This window comes from Nerophis ophidion, linkage group LG10 (assembly GCF_033978795.1).
Source record: "Nerophis ophidion isolate RoL-2023_Sa linkage group LG10, RoL_Noph_v1.0, whole genome shotgun sequence".
In the NCBI taxonomy this organism is placed as follows: domain Eukaryota; kingdom Metazoa; phylum Chordata; class Actinopteri; order Syngnathiformes; family Syngnathidae; genus Nerophis; species Nerophis ophidion.
The window spans coordinates 56424934-56447058 of NC_084620.1; positions in this window are offsets into that span (position 1 = coordinate 56424934).

Consider the following 22125-nt stretch of genomic DNA (forward strand, 5'->3'; position numbering starts at 1 on the left):
GTCCTAATGGGATTGTTGTCCTTCCCCTGGATGTCCATGGGATCATTCCCACGGTCTGTCACTCCCGTCCTTTTGTTCCGCCTCGTCCCAAGCCCACCGTATCTCCTGGCCCGCGTGGTGGCCCTTATCGGCCGCCGCAGCTTGGTTCTGTTCTAATTAGAGCGGGCCGGCGCACAATGGCGGCCTGTTGCTAACGGCGATGCCCACCTCCTTGATTCCGGCCGCGGGTGAAAGACTTCATTCTCCTGCGCCCTCCGAGCCGACGCCCAGGCCGCTCCTCGCTCTCCAGAGAACCATTTGGGGGTCCTGGTTCCCAGCGTCTGGACTCTCAGGAGACCAATAGGACTGATTGCCAGATAGTGGGGGTGGGGGGGTGGGTAATGAAGGACTGAGGGATGGCTAAGCGGGTGTGAAAAGGTTTGGCTGTAGACTCATTAGGTCTGTTTGTACACAAAGGCTTGAACTTTGACCTTCAGCAGGTAAACTTGACACATCAGTTTCAATCCATCAAGCTTTCAAAGAACATTCAAAGTTCATGCATTGTTGACATTAGGGATTGCTACCATTTCAAATGATACGGTACCTGGGGATTATTTTTGTATTTACATTTAGCAGTGGGCCTATATGAACTATGTTCCGGTACCAAAATGTATTTCGACTTGTTCATTTATTGTTAATATCTGCTTATTTTCTGTTTCAACATGTTCTATCTACACTTCTGTTAAAATGTAATAATCACTTATTCTTCTCTTCTTTGATACTTGACATTAGTTTTGGATGATACCACACATTTAGTATCGATCCGATACCAAGTAGTTACAGGATCATACATTGGTCATATTCAAAGTCCTCATGTAAAGTACCAATGATTGTCACACACACACACTAGGTGTAGCGAAATTATTCTTATTAAAGTTTATTATTATTATTATTATTATTATTATTATTATCAAATATTATAATTATTAAAAAGTATTATTACTAAAATTATATTTTTTTATTAATTTACTATTATTATTATTGTTATTATTGTTATTATTATTATTATTATGGTAACATTATTATTGTTATTATTAAAGATTACTATAATGTTTTTATATTAAATTATTATTTTTATCATTATTATTATTATTAGGGACAAGCAGTAAAAAAATGGATGGATGGATTATTACTAAATTATCATTATAAGGTAAAGTACCAATGATTGTCACACACACACAGTTTGGCGTAGTTATTATTATTATTATTAAAGATGATTATTATTATTATTAATTTTTTATTATTACAGTTATTATTTTTATTAATTTGCTATTATTGTTATCATTATTATTATTGTTATTATTGTTATTATTATTATTATGGTACAATTATTATTGTTATTATTAAAGATTATTATTGTTTTTGTATTCAATTATTATTATTATTATTATTATTATTATTATTAAGGACAAGCTGTAAAAAAATGGATGGATCGATTATTATTAAAGTATTATTATTATTATAAGGTAATGTACCAATGATTGTCACACACACACACAGTGTGGCGTAATTATTATTATTATTATTATTATTATAGATGATTATTATTATCATTATTATTAAATAATTATTGTTAAAAATATATTATTTTAATTAATGTACTATTATTATGATAATTATTATTATTGTTATTATTATTATTATGGTAAAATTATTATTGTTATTATTAAAGATTATTATTATTTTCTATATTAAATGATTATTATTAATATTATTATTATTAGGGACAAGCAGTAAAACAATGGATGGATGGATTATTATTAAATTATTATTATTATTATAAGGTAAAGTACCAATGATTGTGACACACACACAGTGTGGCGTAATTATTATTATTATTATTAAAGATAATTATTATTATCATTATTATTAAATAATTATTACTAAAATATATTATTTTAATTAATGTACTATTATTATGATCATTATTATTATTGTTATTATTATTATTATAATAATTATGGTAAAATTATTATTATTATTAAAGATTATTATTATTTTTTATATTAAAGTATTATTATTAATATTATTATTATTAGGGACAAGCAGTAAAACAATGGATGGATGGATTATTATTAAATTATTATTATTATTATTATAAGGTAAAGTACCAATGATTGTCACACACACACACAGTGTGGTGTAATTATTATTATTATTATTAAAGACTATTATTATTATGCGTATTAAATTATTATTATTATAAGTTAAAGTACCAATGATTGTCACACACACACACACACACACACACACACACACACACACACACACACACACACACACACACACACACACACTAGGTGCGACAACATTTCCCAACTGCCTATGACCCATCACCCTTGTTCACCTCCTGGGCGAGGAGGGGAGCAGTGAACAGCAGCGGTGGCCCCGCCCGGGAATTATTTTTGCTGATTCAACCCCCAATTCCATCCCTTGATGCTGAGTGCCAAGCAGGGAGGTAATGACTCCCGTTTTACAGTCTTTGGTATGACTCGGCCGGGGTTTGAACTCACGACCTACCCATCCCAGGGGGGACACTCTAACCACTAGACCCCTTAAGCGGATATATATATATATATATATATATATATATATATATATATATATATATATATATATATATATATATATATATATATATATATATATTAGGGGTGGGGTAATTAATGCGTTAATTACGCGTTAACTCATCAATCTATTAACGCCGACAATTATTTTATCGCACATTTGCGTATGTTGTTTACATGCTTTTATTTTGTTAACGCCTTTTCTTAACAAGATGGCATCTCCCGGATGTACGTCGGCGTCGAGGGGCTCTTGGTAAAGATGGAACATTTGGCAAAAATACCGGACAATTCTGCAAATTTCCTGGCAGGCTTACAGCGTGGTCACTCCGGGATCACTTACGACAAGCCAGACAATTCTGAATGTGGATAGATCGGGCCGTTTTGGACTTAATGACGCGTGCTTGCTAGACCGGCTAGCTAGCATGGGAATACTTTGCCGGCTACATCCAGCGGCCTGTGAAGCAGCGGAGTATATGTGTTGTCTGTTTATTTATGAATAATGCTGACCAGGAGTGTTGGCTGAGTTCTTAACGTTTGCTTTCAGAGCGTGCATATCACAACATACAAGATGACGTCATGGCGACACAACCTATACCGGGCTACCGCGCATGCTCGTCACTCCTGTTGCATGCTGGGTAGGGTAGTTCTTTTTTTCCCTGGCTCATAACATCACAATATAGTACCATGTTTATGATGCGTTCAGTTTATCAAAGCACCAAACAAACAATCGGAAAATTCCCATCATATCAATTCCTAGATATGGTCATAATTATTTTAAGTGCACAACGCAGAATAAACACAACATTATTAATATTGTTACTACGGATAATTTGATCAAAAATTCCCTAAAACAGCCCACTACCTATAATATGGGTTTTTTAAACATAAGACCCTGATAAAAAAAAAATGTTTCTGCTGTTACATCAGAAATTGCCTGTTCAGATGTTATGATTGTGGCTCAGAGATTTGTATGTAGAGTATATTTATTTTCCATAAATAAAACAGGATAACTTAAATACCCTGGCAGTGGCAATAAGCTTAGATGTTTGTATTTACATTTGTTGAGTTGATTTTCATAAAATATGCTATTTAACTGCTACTGTTTAACAAGGACTGATTTAAATTGTGTTTGCACAACAAATGTTTTGGCGCTTTTGTTCATGTGGGAGAATATTCCAATAAAGGTGCACTACACACTACTTTTGAATTCATTATTGGGCTTTGCGTATACAATGCAAGTTAATCGCGATTAATCGGAGAAATAGTGCGATTAACTTTGATGAAAATTTTTAATTGTTGCCCAGCCCTAATATATATATATATATATATATATTTATATATATATATATATATATACACAAACACAAACAAACATAGGCAGATTAAAATCTGGCCCCGGCTCTGCTGCTCTCTCGCTTTGATGAGCCAAGGAGCCAAGAGTCTGGCTGCTGGATTAAGATGGCTGAACTAGATTCTCTTTGACCAACACACACACACACACACACACACACACACACACACACACACACACACACACACACACACACACACACACACACACACACTAAAGAGTGCGAGGCCCATTGATTAACATGGAGTAACCCTAACGGGGCCACAAAGACCGGGTCCACAATGCTTAAAGAAGCCACCTTTGAGATTAGGCGGCATAAACAAACATTTGAGTCATCTGAGAGGCCACCTTTCTCTCCTCTGGACCCTCGGACCCTCATCCGTCTGGGGCCTCTTAATTAATTATAGGCCATATTATTGGCTGTGTTGTGTTACACACCCCAATTGTTGGAAGGCGACACCGTCGAGCCGCCGATAAAAAAAACGTGATTGAGATCCTTTATGTCGGGGCCGATGATCTGAGGCTAATGATACAATTACCATAGGGCGGTCAGAGGCCCCCCCCCCCCCCCGCCCGCCACAATAATGGGGCTGCTCTTTAAAGCAAACATGATTAGTTGACTTGGTGTGAAAGTTTAATGTGGAACTTTCCCCTCAACAAGCTTATCAAGGTCGCGGTGCGTCCATGTGAGGACCTTTGGGGCAGCTGGCACCCGGCCACCACGCCCCCCCCCACTCCCCCCACAATGGCTGCAAGAATACCACACTGGATTGTTGGCAGCAGCTCAAAGATCTGCCGGATTCCAGTAAAAGCCGTCTTGCTCATGAATAAATTTGGACATTTACAAAATGTCTCTAAAGTAACTAAAATGTGTTGACATAACGTATTTCCTTGAATTGAATTTTAAAACCTCTTCTCACTCCGGCGCTTAGCAAAGGCATGCGGTAAATTTAGGCCTGCGCTTATAAATTTGAGTGTGATGTAAGGATACCATCATGAAAACGAAAAAAAAACGTTATTATGGGCTTACCTTTACTTATAAATGAAGTCCATGCGCCGCTTCTTCGAAACAAAAGCATCGATAACTCGTTTATAGAAGTCTTCCTTATCTTTCTTCAGTTTTAAGTCTCTCCGTCTCGATGGAGATCTTCCTTTATTACCCCCTGCTTCAATTGAGAGTCCAGTTAAGAAAACTGTTTTATTTAAGATATGTAATCCTCCATGTTAAAAGTGCAAGCGAGAGGAAAAAATAAACGATCGCTGCTTGTTGTCACTTCTTCTGCAGCCGAGTAGTCGCAAGAAGGATCACCAGCGCCCTCTACCACCAGGAGGCGGGAGTCATTTATTGACTCATATTTGACACACGCAGCTACGGTATATTATTGTTCTTTTTAGCATATTCAATAGCTTGGACCTTAAATCCTACTGAATAGCTCTTAATCGTCTTCCCTTTATGCGACTTCAAATGATTGAAATCAGCCTCCTCCATTTTGAAAATGATGACAGGTGAAGTGTCACTCGTGACGTGACGAGTTTGACCCGGGGGAAATTCTAGGCATATGCTAATTATTTGGCGAAACGAGTTTGACCCGGCGGAAATTCTAGACATGCGCTAATAAAAATAATATTTTGCGAAACGGGTTTGACCCGGCGTTAATCCTGAGCCGGCGGTAATACTAAGCATGCGCTAATTATTTTGCGAAACGAGTTTGAGTAATTCTAGGCAGGCGCATAGTATATACCCGGCGGCAATTCAAGGAAATACGGTAACACATGAAACATGCGTTTATTATTGTAATTTAGTCCTTAAATAAAATAGTGAACCTGTCATGTCAGCTTGATGCGGGGTTTGTTCTCCCGGGATGCAAACTGACTATTCCGGACGAGTCGTGAAGGTAGGAACATATTTAATTATCTAGATCATGGGTGTCAAACTCTGGCCCGCGGGCCAAATTTGATTTTGTTTGGCCCTTGAGGCAATATCAAATTAACATTAGAGCTGGTCCGCCGGAACTATAACACCACATTCACTGCTAATACTCATACTTGCCACCAACCCTCCCAATTTTCCAGGGAGACTCCCGAAGTTCAGTGGCCCTCTCAAATATCTCCTGGGGAAACCATTCTCTCTCTCTCTCTCTCTCTCTGTATATATATATAAAAAAAAAAATCTTTTAAATAAAGATTTTCTGACAATATAAGATATAGATTAAATCATAGTAGTATTGACTAGATACACTCCTATACTTGGTATCATTACAGTAGACCCACCCACGGCGTTTGTTTACATTGTGACGCCGGTGAGCTAGGGTGTGTAGTGAAGCATGTTTAGCTATTCCTCGTCCTCCAGTGATAATACTACTTGTAAGAAATATACTTTATTTGTTGCCAGGATTAGTGATTTAGAAGTAGCTAAAACACTGCCAACTGCGGATGGATGTTAGCCACTAGCTAGCTATTTTTCAAGCACATTTGTTGTCAACATGTACCGTATTTTTCGGACTATAGGGCGCACCAGATTATAAGGCGCACTGCTCGCCATGTCTTAAAGCAGCTCTTCCTGAGGGTGTTTCAGTGTTATAACTTCACCTTTATCTTTTAGTTTTTACACCAAAACGCGCCGTTCTCCCTTTTCTGTCTACACACTGTGTCTGCTTGTAAGTACTCTGTGCGTGCGTGCTGCTGAACATGCTCCTCTGCCGGTAAAACCAGCAATGTTGTGACGTGACGACGCAGACTGTTTTTTTTTTTGTCTTACTTTGGCCAAAAATAGAACAAACACATTCTGAAAATATTACAATACAAATATAGTAAAATGGTAAAGTTTATATTAATGAAGGAAATAAGAAAGTGAATGTTTATAACTGAAGACATTTACATATGCATAAACATGTTTTCTTTTGTATTATTTTTTAAATGTTTTATGCTTTAAGACAACCTTTTTCCAAAACACCATCTAGAACGTGCGAATAACAGGATAATGCATATATTTATCATTTGTTTTCAAAATGCTTACAAAAAAGTGGGACCCCGAAAATTGAGTGTTGACCCCATTTTTATGAATTGATGGGACCCCATTTTGAAAGTTCCTAGCACCAACACCGATGGAGCGTTGGTGCGTGCAAAACAGCAGCAGTCGGCTGTGGCCTGCGGGCCGGAGGTAGCACTAATCAAATATCATCCCGGGGGGGCCACAGATAATCCTTGACCGTGACACATGGGCTCCAAAGCAGGGGTGTCCAAAATTTTCCCCCTGAGGGCCGCACACTAAAAATCAAAATCAAAGCACGCGGGGGCCAAGTTGATTTTTTCATTTTCAAAACTTAATATACACTTTTTTATTATTTTTTAATTGTCGGGGCCCCCTCAAGTTAGGTCTTAAGGACCCAGAAGAGTTTCAGTCTTAAACAAGGTTCAAAATAAGTCATATATTATTTTTTTTTTCATAAAACCCTTGAATCGCTAATTCTACTTCATTATTTGTTTTACTTTTTACGAGCCTTTTGTCGAAACTCTTTTTTCTGAGGAAAAATACACAATATTTTTCCCCAAAAAGATTTTCAAAGTGAAATATTTAATGTGAAGTAATTGGATCTCAAAATAGGTCAATAATTCACAGCAAAATTTATTAGAATTTATTATTATTATTTTTTTTAAATATTTTTTTAGCAAAGACAGTTATAAAATTCCACTAAAATACTTGGGGATCCAAAAGTGCCCCACTCATAAAAAGCTCAGGCTTTTTTTGTTTTTTTGTTATTTTTTATTCAACACTTAAATCTCTCTAGATAAGACATTGTAATTTGTTTAGTATATTTATAATAACAATCAATAAGATAATTAGTATAATTAGTATTAGTATATAATTAGTATGGATTTTTTTTCTAATTTTTTGGTTTTTATGTCATTTTTGTCCTTAAATCAATCAATTTATAGCAACATTGGTTTTTATTCATTATTATTTTTTGAGAAATCATTTAAAAAATTGTGTTATTTGAGTCAACAATGCAACTTTTTCATGTTGCATTTCACCTATTTGCTCTTGTATTCCACTTTTTAATGTTTAATAAATATATATATATATATTTTAGTATTTTTAGAATGATGTGCTGCGGGTCGGTACAACATTAGCTGCGGGCCGCAACTGGCCCCCGGGCCAAAGTTTGGACAATTTAAACTTCTATGGCAAAAATCTCTTCAAAACAAAATTTTCGCCAAAAAAATGCAATTTTTGCCTCTTTGACTTCTAATTTGACCCCCTTAAAATGCTTCAAAACTCACCAAACTTGGCACACACATCAGGACTGGCAAAAATTGTGATCTAATGACAAAAAAAAAAACTCAAAATTGCGCTCTAGCGCAATTTTTTAATAAAATACAGAAAAAAATGCTCCTAGGAAGAAAACAGACACAACTGCTTGTAACTTCTGGTAGGAATGCCGGAAAGATATGAAACAAAAACCTCAATGTAGGTCTCACGTAGACCTACATTTTAATAATCAACATCCTTCAGCAAAAATCAACAGGAAGTTAAAAATTACCAATTCAAAATAAAAGTTTTGTAAACACCCGTCACCTTTTTTCAAACATTATCACCTCTGAGCGCCTTTGTCGTGTCGGCTTCAAACTCGCACAGGAGAGAGATTGAACCCTTCTGATTAAAAGATATTTAACAAGTTTTGATTACTGCTCCGGTTTTGATTTTAGGCGCCTTCAAAGAACCCCTGCGCAAAGTTTCCTAAAAAAAATTCCTTTTTGCCTCTTTGAGCTATAGTTTGACCCCCTTAAAATGCTTCAAAGCGCAAGTTAAAGCTCTACTATGCAAAGCAAAAGCCATTCATCAACAACATCCAGAAACGCCAATCTGTAATTTGACCCCCTTAACATGCTTCAAAACTAACCAAATTTGACACACACGCCGGTATGGCCAACCTTCCTAACCTATTAATCAACCAAACCCCAAAAATCCAAATTGCACGCAACAGACTGCTTGTAACTTCCATTAGAAATGCCGTAGAGACATGAAACAAAAACCTCTATGTAGGACTGACTTAGACCTACATTTTCCAATTTAAACTTCAATGGCAAAAATCAACAGGATTTTGGCAAAAATCCCTTCAAAACAAAATTTTCGCAAAAAAATGCAATTTTTGCCTCTTTGAGCTCTAATTTGACCCCCTTAAAATGCTTCAAAACTCACCAAACTTGGCACACACATCAGGACTGGAAAAAATTGTGATCTAATGAAAAAAAAAAAAACCCAAAACTCAAAATTGTGCACTAGCGCAATTTTTGAATAAAACACAGAAAAAAATGCTCCTAGGTAGAAAACAGACAAAGTTGCTTGTGACTTCTGGTAGGAATGCCGGAAAGACATGAAACACAAAACTATGTAGGTCTCACTTAGACCTACATTTTAATAATTGACATCCTTCAGCAAAACTCAACAGGAAGTTAATAATCACCCCTTCAAAATAAAAGTTTAGTAAACAACCGTCACCTTTTTTCAAACATTATCACCTCTGAGCGCATGTGTCGTGTTGGCTTCAAACTCGCACAGGAGAGGGATTGAACCCTTCTGATTAAAATTTATCGAACAAGTTTTGATTACTGCTCCGGTTTTGATTTTACGCGCCTTCAAAGAACCCCAGCGCAAAGTTTCCTAGAAAAAGGCATTTTTGCCTCTTTGAGCTATAATTTGACCCCCTTAATAACCTTCAAAGTACAAGTTAAATCTCTACTATGCAAAGCAAAAGCCATTTATCAACAACATCCAGAAACGCCAATCTGTAATTTGACCCCCTTAACATGCTTCAAAACTCACCAAGTTTTACACACACATCAGGACTGGCGATAATTGCCATCTAATAAAAAACCAAACTCCGAAAATCAAAATTGCGCTCTAGCGCCCCCTAGGAAAAAACACAGACAAAACTGCTTGTAACTTCAGTTAGGAATGTCGTAGAGACATGAAACAAAAACCTCTATGTAGGACTGACTTAGATCTACATTTTCCAATTTAAAATTCCATGGTAAAAATCAACAGGAAGTTGGCAAAAATCCCTTCAAAACAAAATTTTCGCAAAAAAATGGAATTTTTGCCTCTTTGAGCTCTAATTTGACCCCCTTAAAATGCTTCAAAACTCACCAAACTTGGCACACACATCAGGACTGGCAAAAATTGTGATCTAATGAAAAAAACAAACCCCAAAACTCAAAATTGCGCTCTAGCGCAATTTTTGAATAAAACACAGAAAAAAATGCTCCTAGGTAGAAAACAGACAAAGTTGCTCGTAATTTCTGGTAGGAATGCCGGAAAGACATGAAACAAAAACCTCAATGTAGGTCTCACTTAGACCTACATTTTAATAATTGACATCCTTCAGCAAAATTCAACAGGAAGTTAAAAATTACCCCTTCAAAATAAAAGTTTTGTAAACACCCGTCACCTTTTTTCAAACATTATCACCTCTGAGCGCATTTGTCGTGTCGGCTTCAAACTCGCACAGGAGAGAGATTGAACCCTTCTGATTAACAGTTATCGAACAAGTTTTGATTACTGATCCGGTTTTGATTTTACGCGCCTTCAAAGAACCCCTGCGCAAAGTTTCCTAAAAAAAATTTAATTTTTGCCTCATTGAGCTATAATTTGACCCCCTTAAAATGCTTCAAAGTACAAGTTAAAGCTCTACTATGCAAAGCAAAATTCATTTATCAACAACACCCAGAAACGCCAATCTGTAATTTGACCCCCTTAACATGCTTCAAAACTCACCAAACTTTACACACACATCAGGACTGGAGAAAATTACCATCTAATGAAAAACCAAACCCCAAAAATCCAAATTGCGCTCTAGCGCTCCCTAGGAAAAAACACAGACAAAACTGCTTGTAACTTCTGTTAGGAATGTCGTAGAGACATGAAACAAAAACCTCTGTGTAGGTCTGACTAAGACCAGAGCTTGAGTTGCGGCGGCAGCAGCCAAAGCGGACCCGACCAACGCTGCTTGCACCTCTAATTCTATATTTGATTTAATTAACACTTCTATTAGAATGTGATGCATTATTTTTTACTGAACAAATCATGGGAAAATGATTTAATATTCAGATTTTGGCAAAAAAATAAATAAATAAAATTACTGATCATTTTAAACTCAATTTTTTATTCCGTTATTTGTGTTTCATATGATATTAATCTCAATACTTTTTTTTTATACAACAATGAATTAACTACTTCTATTTTATTTTTGACATATATTTAAAAATATTCAATTGCAGGGTTTATTTATTTATTTTTTTCCAGTGTGGACGCCTCATGGATGGTGTTTTCTTTTTTTAAGCTCAATGTTATTGTCAGCAGTGCTGCGTGTGTGCGTGTGTGTGATAGTGTGTGTGGTTTCTTATCTTAGTTTTTTTAACTAATGTCAAGCATTTTATGCTGCAACTTCCTGTAGGTGAAAAGTGCCATATATTGTTAATAAAAAAACATAATTCAATCTACCAATCAGTCAACGTTTATATTTTTTAGGCCTCAATCACAATTGTCTCAAAGTAAAGACACACACACACACACACACACATACACACACACACACACATATATATACATACATACATATACATATACATATATACAAACCCGGTTTCCATATGAGTTGGGAAATTGTGTTAAATGTAAATATAAACAGAATACAATGATTTGCAAATCCTTTTCAACCCACATTCAGTTGAATATGCTACAAAGACAACATATTTGATGTTCAAACTATTAAACTTTGTTTTTTTTTTGCAAATAATAATTAACTTAGAATTTCATGGCTGCAACACATACCAAAGTAGTTGGGAAAGGGCATGTTCACCACTGTGTTACATCACCTTTTCTTTTAACAACACTCAATAAACGTTTGATGCCAGCAACACGTTACAAAGAAGTTGGGAAAGGTGGCAATAAATACTGATAAAGTTGAGGACTGCTCATCAAACACTTATTTGGAACATCCCACAGGTGTGCAGGCTAATTGGGAACAGGTGGGTGCCATGATTGGGTTATAAAAACAGCTTCCATGAAATGCTAAGTAATTCACAAACAAGGATGGGGCGAGGGTCACCAATTTGTAAGCGAATTGTCGAACAGTTTTAGAACAACATTTCTCAACGAGCTATTGCAAGGAATTTAGGGATTTTACCATTTACCGTCCGTAAAATCATCAAATGGTTCACAGAATCTTGAGAAATCACTGCACGTAAGCGATGATATTACGGACCTTTGATCCCTCAGGCGGTACTGCATCAAAAACCGACATCAGTGTGTAAAGGATATCACCACATGGGCTCAGGAACACTTCATAAAACCACTGTCAGTAACTACAGTCGCTCGCTCCATCTGTAAGTGCAAGTTAGAACTCTGCTATGCAAAGCAAAACCCATTTATCAACAACACCCAGGAACACCGCCGGCTTTGCTGGGCCCGAGCTCACCTAAGACGGACTGATGCAAAGTGGAAAAGTGTTCTGTGGTCTGACGAGTCCACATTTCAAATTATATTTGGAAATTATCGACGTGGTGTCCTCCGGAACAAAGAGGAAAATAACCATCTGGATTGTTATAGGCGCAAAGTTTAAAAGCCAGCATGTGTGATGGTATGGGGGTGCATTAGTGCCCAAGGCATGGGTAACTTACATATCTGTGGAGGCACCATTAATGCTGAATGGTCCATACAGGTTTTGGAACAACATAAGTTGTCATCCAAGCAATGTTATCATGGACGCCCCTGCTTATTTCAGCCAAGCCACGTGTTACAACAGAGTGGCTACATAAAAAAAAGAGTGCGGGTACTTTCCTGGCCAGCCTGCAGTCCAGACCTGTCTCCCATGGAAAATGTGTGGCGCATTATGAAGCGTAAAATACGTAAACGGAGACCCCGGACTGTTGAACGACTGAAGCTCTACATAAAACAAGAATGGGAAAGAATTCCACTTTCAAAGCTTCAACAATTAGTTTCCTCAGTTCCCAAACGTTTATTGAGTTAAAAGAAAAGGTGATGTAACACAGTGGTGAACATGCCCTTTCCCAACTACTTTGGCACGTGTTGCAGCCATGAAATTCTAAGTTAATGATTATTTGCCAAAAAAAAAAAAAAAGTTTATGAGTTTGAACATCAAATATGTTGTCTTTGTAGCATATTCAACTGAATATGGGTTGAAAAGGATTTGCAAATCATTGTATTCTGTTTATATTTACATCTAACACCATTTCCCAACTCATATGGAAACGGGGTTTGTAGAATATTTTGAGGTCCAGTGTTACTTGTAGACTGATGTAATCTTCCTAAACGCACCCTGGCATGCCTTCAGGTGCATCATCAGATATGAGTGTGCACTTTATCCTGCTCATCAGCCGCACCTCACAAATAAGAAGAAGAAGAAAAAAAAAGCACCACATCAGTTTCATTCCGGGATGTTCCGCGGCCGATAAGATGCCAGCGTGTGATAGCGCCACCTTGTCCCACACGAGGTGATAAGACGCACGCACAGGAAGTCTTTAAGGCACGTCTTGCCAGCAAAATCCCTTCTGGCGAGTTCAACCTGCTGGGTGTCGACTTTTCACGCATAGTCGGAGGTTAAAGGTCGGGGACCGTTCATCAGGTCGGGAATTTTAGCAGGAAATGTCAGCCGGGCGTGAGGAGAAAACCGGTCCGGACCAGTTCTTCAACGGTGAAGTAAGACAGTGACGTCATGGCGAGCGTGGCTTTGGACCACAGGTGTCAGAGTGCTTTTTCCACCCAGGGCCACGTGTTTGGCCCCCGAGGGCCGCTTCTGACAGTCAATACTATTATTGCACCATTTTTTTAGGCATCTTAGTAGTAGATTTTTAAAAAGCAAAAATGCCAAAAAAAAAAAAATATGGGAAATTGCTATAATTTCACCTCAAAATGTAGTGTTTATTATTACTGTACATGGAAAAATAGTACTGCTGTTTTATTGGTAAAAACAAAACAAAAAAAGGCAGCTCAGTTGCCAGGATTTTACTGTAAAACGTATATATATATTTTCTTTACTATATATAAAAAAAATTCAATTTTATTGTAAAATGTTGGCACCTGAGCTGCCTTTTTTTTTTCAACCACAAATCAACAAGTGATTTGCTAAAATGTAAAAAAAATAATAATAATAATAAAAAGGGAAATTGCAAAAATTTCCCCTCCAAATGTAGTGTATTTTACTTTAAATGGAAAAACAGTACTTATTTTTTATTGGTAAAAAAAAAAAAAAGGCAGCTCAGTTGCCAGGATTTTACTGTAAAATTTATATATATGTTTTTTTTTTACTATATATAAAAAAATGCAATTTTATTGTAAAATGTTGGCACATGAGCTGCCTTTTTTTTTTTTTACCACAAATCAACAAGTGATTTGCTAAAATGTAAAAAAAAAGAAAAAAAAAGGGTAAATTGCAATAATTTCCCCTCCGGATGTAGTATATTTTACTGTAAATGGAAAAACAGTACTTCTTTTTTATTGGTAAAAACAAAACAAAAAAAGGCAGCTCAGTTGCCAGGATTTTACTGTAAAACGTATATATATATATATATATATATATATATATATATATATATATATATATATATATATATATATATATATATATTTTCTTTACTATATATAAAAAAATGCAATTTTATTGTAAAATGTTGGCACCTGAGCTGCCTTTTTTTTAAACCACAAATCAACAAGTGATTTCTTAAAATGTAAAAAAAAAAAAAAAAAAAAAAAAAAAAAGAGGAAATTGCAATAATTTCCCCTCCAAATGTAGTGTATTTTACTTTAAATGGAAAAACAGTACTTAATTTTTATTGGTAAAAAAAAAAAAAAGGCAGCTCAGTTGCCAGGATTTTACTGTAAAATTTATATATATATATATTTTTTTACTATATATATAAAAATGCAATTTTATTGTAAAATGTTGGCACCTGAGCTGCCTTTTTTTTAAACCACAAATCAACAAGTGATTTGCTAAAGTGTAAAAAAAAAAAAAAAAAAAAAAGGTAAATTGCAATAATTTCCCCTCCAAATGTAGTGTATTTTACTTTAAATGGAAAAACAGTACTCCTTTTTTATTGGTTAAAAAAAAAAAAAAAAAGGTGGCTCAGTTGCCAGGATTTAACTGTAAAATGTATATATATATTTTTTTACTATATATAAAAAAATGCAATTTTATTGTAAAATGTTGGCTCCTGAGCTGCCTTTTTTTTTTAACCACAAATCAACAAGTGATTTGCTAAAATGTAAAAAAAAAAAAAAAAAGGGTAAATTGCAATAATTTCCCCTCCAAATGTAGTGTATTTTACTTTAAATCCAAAAACAGTACTTCTTTTTTATTGTTTGAAAAAAAAAAAGGCCCCTCAGTTGTCAGGATTTTACTGAAAAATTAGCATTTTTTTTTACTATAAATAAATAAAAAACTGCACATTTACAGTAAAATGTTGGCACCTGAGCTGCTAGTTTTTTTTGGTTTTTTTTATGGCACAAAACTCAAACACCTTTCATACTGACGTAAAAGCTAGCCTATCTTTTTCCGTAGTTAGCTTTGACGGCTAACACCGTAGCATGCCGATGTGTTACTACAATAGAAAAAAAGTTCTTCAGTGTTCACTCTGACAATAACAATGTTGCTACAGTTTGGTGATTATACAGGTAAATGAAGTATTGTTCAGGGTTTTTGAATGCATTTTTAAAGTATTTTTGAGATCCAACGGAATGGTTTGCTCCTATTAGCTGCATAGCTAACCACCAAGAACAAATAAAAAAAACCAAAATAAAAAGTTTGTCTTCTTGGTTCTCGTAAGGATTGTAAATAATGGGCAAAATAAAATAGAAAAACACAGTTTGGCTTTAAGTTTGGTGTGGTAAACCATTAATGGTAACAAAAGCTCGCTGGTGGTGTTTTTGTTATATTTTTTGGATTTAAAGAATGTAACGTTGAGCAAGTGGCAATAGAAGATGTTTTCACCTCGACAATAAAGTAAACCGCGTTCAAATGAGCAAGTTGTGATTTATTTTCAATGCAAATCCTTCATATTGAGTGGCAATGTTGCCCCCACCAAGATGGCCGCCACTTAGGCACGTCACCCCTCTGCAAAACCATTCGAAATGGAAATAACACCAGTCCCCACGGCAGAAAACAAAACTGAAGGTACAAATCGTATTCACCCACCAATGGGGCGCCTAAAGGGGCGTGGCTAGACAGTGCAGTCAGCCGATTGGTGGACGGAGAATAGCCACAACATTCACACACGACACACATCAGGATCTACACTTCCAGCGGTGGAGGCGTGGCCTTGTGGGGCACCGCCCTCACCATGACGAAGCGTCGCCCTTCCACCGCCCACAGAGGTCCGATTATTGTACTTGAGGCTACAAGTTGGAGTTCTAGTCAAGTCAAATCTTGCCTCGTGTTTCAGCACTTTAGGAATGCGAGGGGCGTTTAAAAGTCACACTAACATGCAGGGCAGTCGTGTGTGTGCGTGTGTGTGTGTGTGTGTGTGTGTGTGTGTGTGTGTGTGTGTGTGTGTGTGTGTGTGAGTGTGTGTGTGTGTGTGTGTGTGTGGGTGGGTGGTTACAAAAATCAAGAACGTTAATTTAACGAGTTGCCCTGCAGCAGAGACACCAAAGTAATTCCCCTCTGGCCCACATGCATTAGAACACAGGAAAAGCCCTCACCCCCAAACACACACCAGCACACCCGTTCTTGTATTTGTTACCTTTTTGAGACCTCTGAAAAATGCCCGGGGCTGGAATTTAACTACGGCAAAAGCAGCGACCGCCCTCGTCATTTGCCGTGATGCCCTAAAAAAAAAAAATTGACCGACATTTGCGGCAAGATCTAGCCTCGTTCATAGGGGACTAACTACACGGACTTTGCTCGGGAGATCCTCATAATAAACGTAGCCATGTGCTTGGTTTAACGTCATTTTCCCTCGTTTCCGCCGTGCGTTTGAGAGAGCACTGTTGACCGACATTTGCGGCAAGAACATGCCGTGCCCACCCTTGAATTTTTGCTTGTTAGTGGACGAGAGATGTAACAATAAACGGCATAATTATAATTCACGATAAAATTCCAGACAGTTAGTAAAATTGTCTAATATTTCAATTGCCGAAAAAACGTAATTTATTCATGCATTTTAGGCAACAAGAAGTCAAACACATGCGTACTAGCGTCGTTTGGCTTGGTAATCATGGCGGACTAACTACACGGACTTTGCTCGGGAGATCCTCGAAGTAAACGCAGCCAAGCGCTTGGTTTAACGTCATTTTCCCTCGTTTCTGCCGTGCTTTTGAGAGAGCACTGTTGACCGATATTTGCGGCAAGAACTTGCCGTGACCGCCCTGGACTTTTATTTGTTAGTGGACAAGGGATGTAACAATAAACGGTATAATGATAATTCCCGATAAAATTTCAGATGGTTAGTAAAATTGTCGAATGTTTTAATCACCGAAAAACCGTCATTTGTTGATGCATTTTAGGCAACAGGAAGTCAGGCACATGCGCACTAGCGTCGTTTGGCTTGGTAATCATAGCGGACTAACTACACGGACTTTGCTCGGGAGATTTCCCGTCGGAGTAAACAGAGTCAAGTGCTTGGTTTAACGTCATTTTCCCTCGTTCCCGCCGTGCGTTTGAGAGAGCACTGTTGACCGACATTTGCGGCAAGAACATGCCGTGACCGCCCTGGACTTTTATTTCTTGGTGGACAAAGGATGTAACAATAAACGGTATAATGATAATTCACGATAAAATTTCAGATGGTTAGTAAAATTGTCTAATATTTTTAATTACCGCAAAATTGTTATTTGTTAATGCATTTTAGGCAACAGGAAGTCAGGCGCATGCGCACTAGCGTCGTTTGGCTTGGTAATCATGTCGGACTAACGACACGGACTTTGCTCGGGAGATCCTCATAGTAAACGTAGCCAAGTGCTTGGTTTAACGTCATTTTCCCTCGTTTCCGCCGTGCGTTTGAGAGAAGACTGTTGACCGACATTTGCGGCAAGAACATGCCGTGACCGCCCTGGACTTTTATTTGTTAGTGGACAAAGGATGTAACAATAAACGGTATAATGATAATTCACGAGAAAATTTCAGATGGTTGGTAAAATTGTCGAATGTTTTAAGCACCGAAAAACCGTCATTTGTTGATGCATTTAAGCAACAGGAAGTCAGGCGCATGCGCACTAGCGTCATTTGGCTCGGTAATCATGGCGGACTAACTACACGGACTTTGCTCGGGAGATCCTCGGAGTAAACGGAGCCAAGCGCTTGGTTTAACGTCATTTTCCCTCGTTTCCGCCATGCGTTTGAGAGAGCACTGTTGACCGACATTTGCGGCAAGGACATGCCGTGACCGCCCTGGACTTTTATTTGTTAGTGGACAAATGATGTAACAATAAACGGTATAATGATAATTCACGATAAAATTTCAGATGGTTAGTCAAATTGTGGAATGTTTTAATCACCCAAAAACCGTCATTTGTTGATGCATTTTAGGCAACACGAAGTCAAGCGCATGCGCACTAGCGTCGTTTGGCTTGGTAATCATGTCGGACTAACTACACGGACTTTGCTCGGGAGATCCTCATAATAAACGGAGCCAAGCGCTTGGTTTAACGTCATTTTCCCTCGTTTCCGCCGTGCGTTTGAGAGAGCACTGTTGACCGACATTTGCGGCAAGGACATGCCGTGACCGCCCTGGACTTTTATTTGTTAGTGGACAAAGGATGTAACAATAAACGGTATAATGATAATTCACGATAAAATTTCAGATGGTTAGTCAAATTGTCGAATGTTTTAAGCACTGAAAAACCGTCATTTGTCGATGCATTTTAGGCAACACAAAGTCAGGCGCATGCGCACTAGCGTCGTTTGGCTTGGTAATCATAGCGGACTAACTACACGGACTTTGCTCGGGAGATCCTTGGAGTAAACCTAGCCAAGTGCTTGGTTTAACGTCATTTTCCCTCGTTTCCGCCGTGCGTTTGAGAGAGCACTGTTGACCGACATTTGCGGCAAAAACATGCCGTGACCGCCCTGGACTTTTATTTGTTAGTGGACAAAGGATGTAACAATAAACGGTATGATGATAATTCACGATCAAATTTCAGATGGTTAGTAAAATTGTCGAATGTTTTAATCACCGACAAACCGTCATTTGTTGATGCATTTTAGGCAACAGGAAGTCAGGCGCATGCGCACTAGCGTCGTTTGGCTTCGTAATCATTGCGGACTAACTACACGCACTTTGCTCAGGAGATCCTCGGAGTAAACGGAGCCAAGCACTTGGTTTAATGTAATTTTTCCTCGTTTCCGCTGTGCGTTTGAGAGAGCACTGTTGACCGACATTTGCGGCAAGAACATGCCGCAGATGGTTAGTAAAACTGTCGAATGTTTTAAGCACCGAAAAACCGTCATTTGTTGATGCATTTTAGACAACAGGAAGTCAGGCGCATGCGCACTAGCGTCGTTTGGCTATGTAATCATAGCGGACTAACTACACGGACTTTGCTCAGGAGATCCTCGGAGTAAACGGAGCCAAGCACTTGGTTTAATGTAATTTTTCCTCGTTTCCGCTGTGCGTTTGAGAGAGCACTGTTGACCGACATTTGCGGCAAGAACATGCCGTGACCGCCCTGGACTTTTATTTGTTAGTGGACAAAAGATGTAACAATAAACGGTATAATGATAATTCGCGATAAAATTTCAGATGGTTAGTAAAATTGTCTAATATTTTTAATTACCGAAAAATTGTTATTTGTTAATGTATTTTAGGCAACAGGAAATCAGGCGCATGCGCACTAGCGTCGTTTGGCTTGGTAATCATGTCGGACTAACTACACGGACTTTGCTCGGGAGATCCTCATAGTAAACGTAGCCAAGTGCTTGGTTTAACGTAATTTTTACTCGTTTCCGCCGTGCGTTTGAGAGAGCACTGTTGACCGACATTTACGGCAAGAACTTGCCGTAACCGCCCTGGACTTTTATTTGTTAGTGGACAAAAGATGTAACAATAAACGGTATAATGATAATTCACGATCAAATTTCAGATGGTTAGTAAAAATGTCGAATGTTTTAATCACCGAAAAACCGTCATTTGTTGATGCATTTTAGGCAACACGAAGTCAGGCGCATGCGCAATAGCATCATTTGGCTTGGTAATCATGTCGGACTAACTACACGGACTTTGCTCAGCAGATTCTCCGAGTAAACAGCTAAACACCCAACATTTCAGATCCAAACCACAGGTCTATCGTTCGACTGGCAAACAGAATAGTCCAGGATATGACTCACCCACAACACCAATACATTATCCCACTACCGTCAGGACGCAGGTACAGAACTATCAAATTCCGGAGGGCCCGCCTCGGGAAAAGTCTTATTCCTGCAGCTATAGCCGCCCTAGCAAGCCTGTCTGACAAGCCTGTAAATGTGTTGGTCATGTATGATGTCTTTTTGTTACTTTTGTTTGTGATGTGTAATGTCTATTGTTTAAATGTACGAAAATGAATTTCCCCAACAGGGACCAATAAATCTAAATTTAAAACCTAAATCTAAATCCAAACAGAGCCAAGCGTATGGTTTAACCTCACTTTGCTGTGTTTAGATGGAGACAGGTGTGGACAATATTGGAAACACACATTCTTGTATTTCTTACCTTCTTGAGACCTCCAGAAAATGCCTCCCTCTTTAGGACCAGCCTTTCTAGATATATAAATATGTGTATTTACAACATTAATAATATATACATACTATGCATGAATAAATAAGCTTGTTCTGAAAAATGAGTTGGAATTTTACAAGAAAAACTTTGAATTTTGGCAGTATTTTCATAAAAGTCGCCATTTTACTCAAAAATTGTGTATTCGATGAGAGAGGTGTCACTCCTCTTTATTTCTGTTGGCCAAACTGAACCAAGAGAAAAACAAAGCTTGTTTATTAGACTCCATCTTCATTAGCCAAACAGCTTTTTTTGTTTTAATTTTGATATTAAAAGTAAACACTATGGGTTTTTTTTTACATTACTTGTGGTTTTTTTTTAATGTCACAAAGGGTTTTTTTTGATAGATGTCACCAGCAGGGGTGCAAATGAGACATTGTCTATTAGATGCAATGTTATTGGGACCATGATTTATGTCATCACTTCTTCACAACTCCTCATATGGAAGATACTTTGCCTTCTTCATGTCTCAAGAATGACAGAAATACAAGAACACACACACACAAATTCTTGTACTTCCTACCTTTTTGGGACCGCTAAAAAATGCCCACCTCTTTAGGACCAGCCTTTCTAGATATATAAATATTTCTATTTACAACATTAATAATATATACATACTATGCATGTATAAATAAGCTTGTTCTGAAAAATGAGTTGGAATTTTACAAGAAAAACTTCGAATTTTGGCAGTATTATCATAAAAGTCGCCATTTTACTCAAAAATTGCGTATTCGATTTGAGAGGTGTCACTCCTTTTTATTTCTGTTGGCCAAACTGAACCAAGAGAAAAACAAAGCTTGTTTATTAGACTCCATCTTTATTAGCCAAACAGCTTTTTTTGTTTTAATTTTTATATTAATAGTAAACACTATGGTTTTTTTTACATTACTTGTGTTTTTTTTTTATAGATGTCACCAGCAGGGGTGCAAATGAAACATTGTCTATTAGATGCAATGTTATCGGGACCATGATTTATGTCATCACTTCTTCACACCTCCTCATGTAGAAGATACTTTTCCTTCTTCATGTCTCAAGAATGACAGAAATACAAGAACACACACACACAAATTCTTGTACTTCCTACCTTTTTGGGACCGCTAAAAAATCCCTACCTCTTTAGGACCAGCCTTTCCAGATATATAAAGATGTGTATTTACAACATTAATAATATATACATACTATGCATGAATAAATAAGCTTGTTCTGAAAAATGACTTGTAATTTCACAAGAAAAACTACGAATTTTGGCAGTATTATCATAAAAGTCGTCATTTTACTCAAAAATTGCGTATTCGATGTGAGAGGTGTCGCTCCTCTTTATTTCTGTTGGCCAAACTGAACCAAGAGAAAAACAAAGCTTGTTTATTAGACTCCCTCTTCATTAGCCAAACAGCTTTTTTT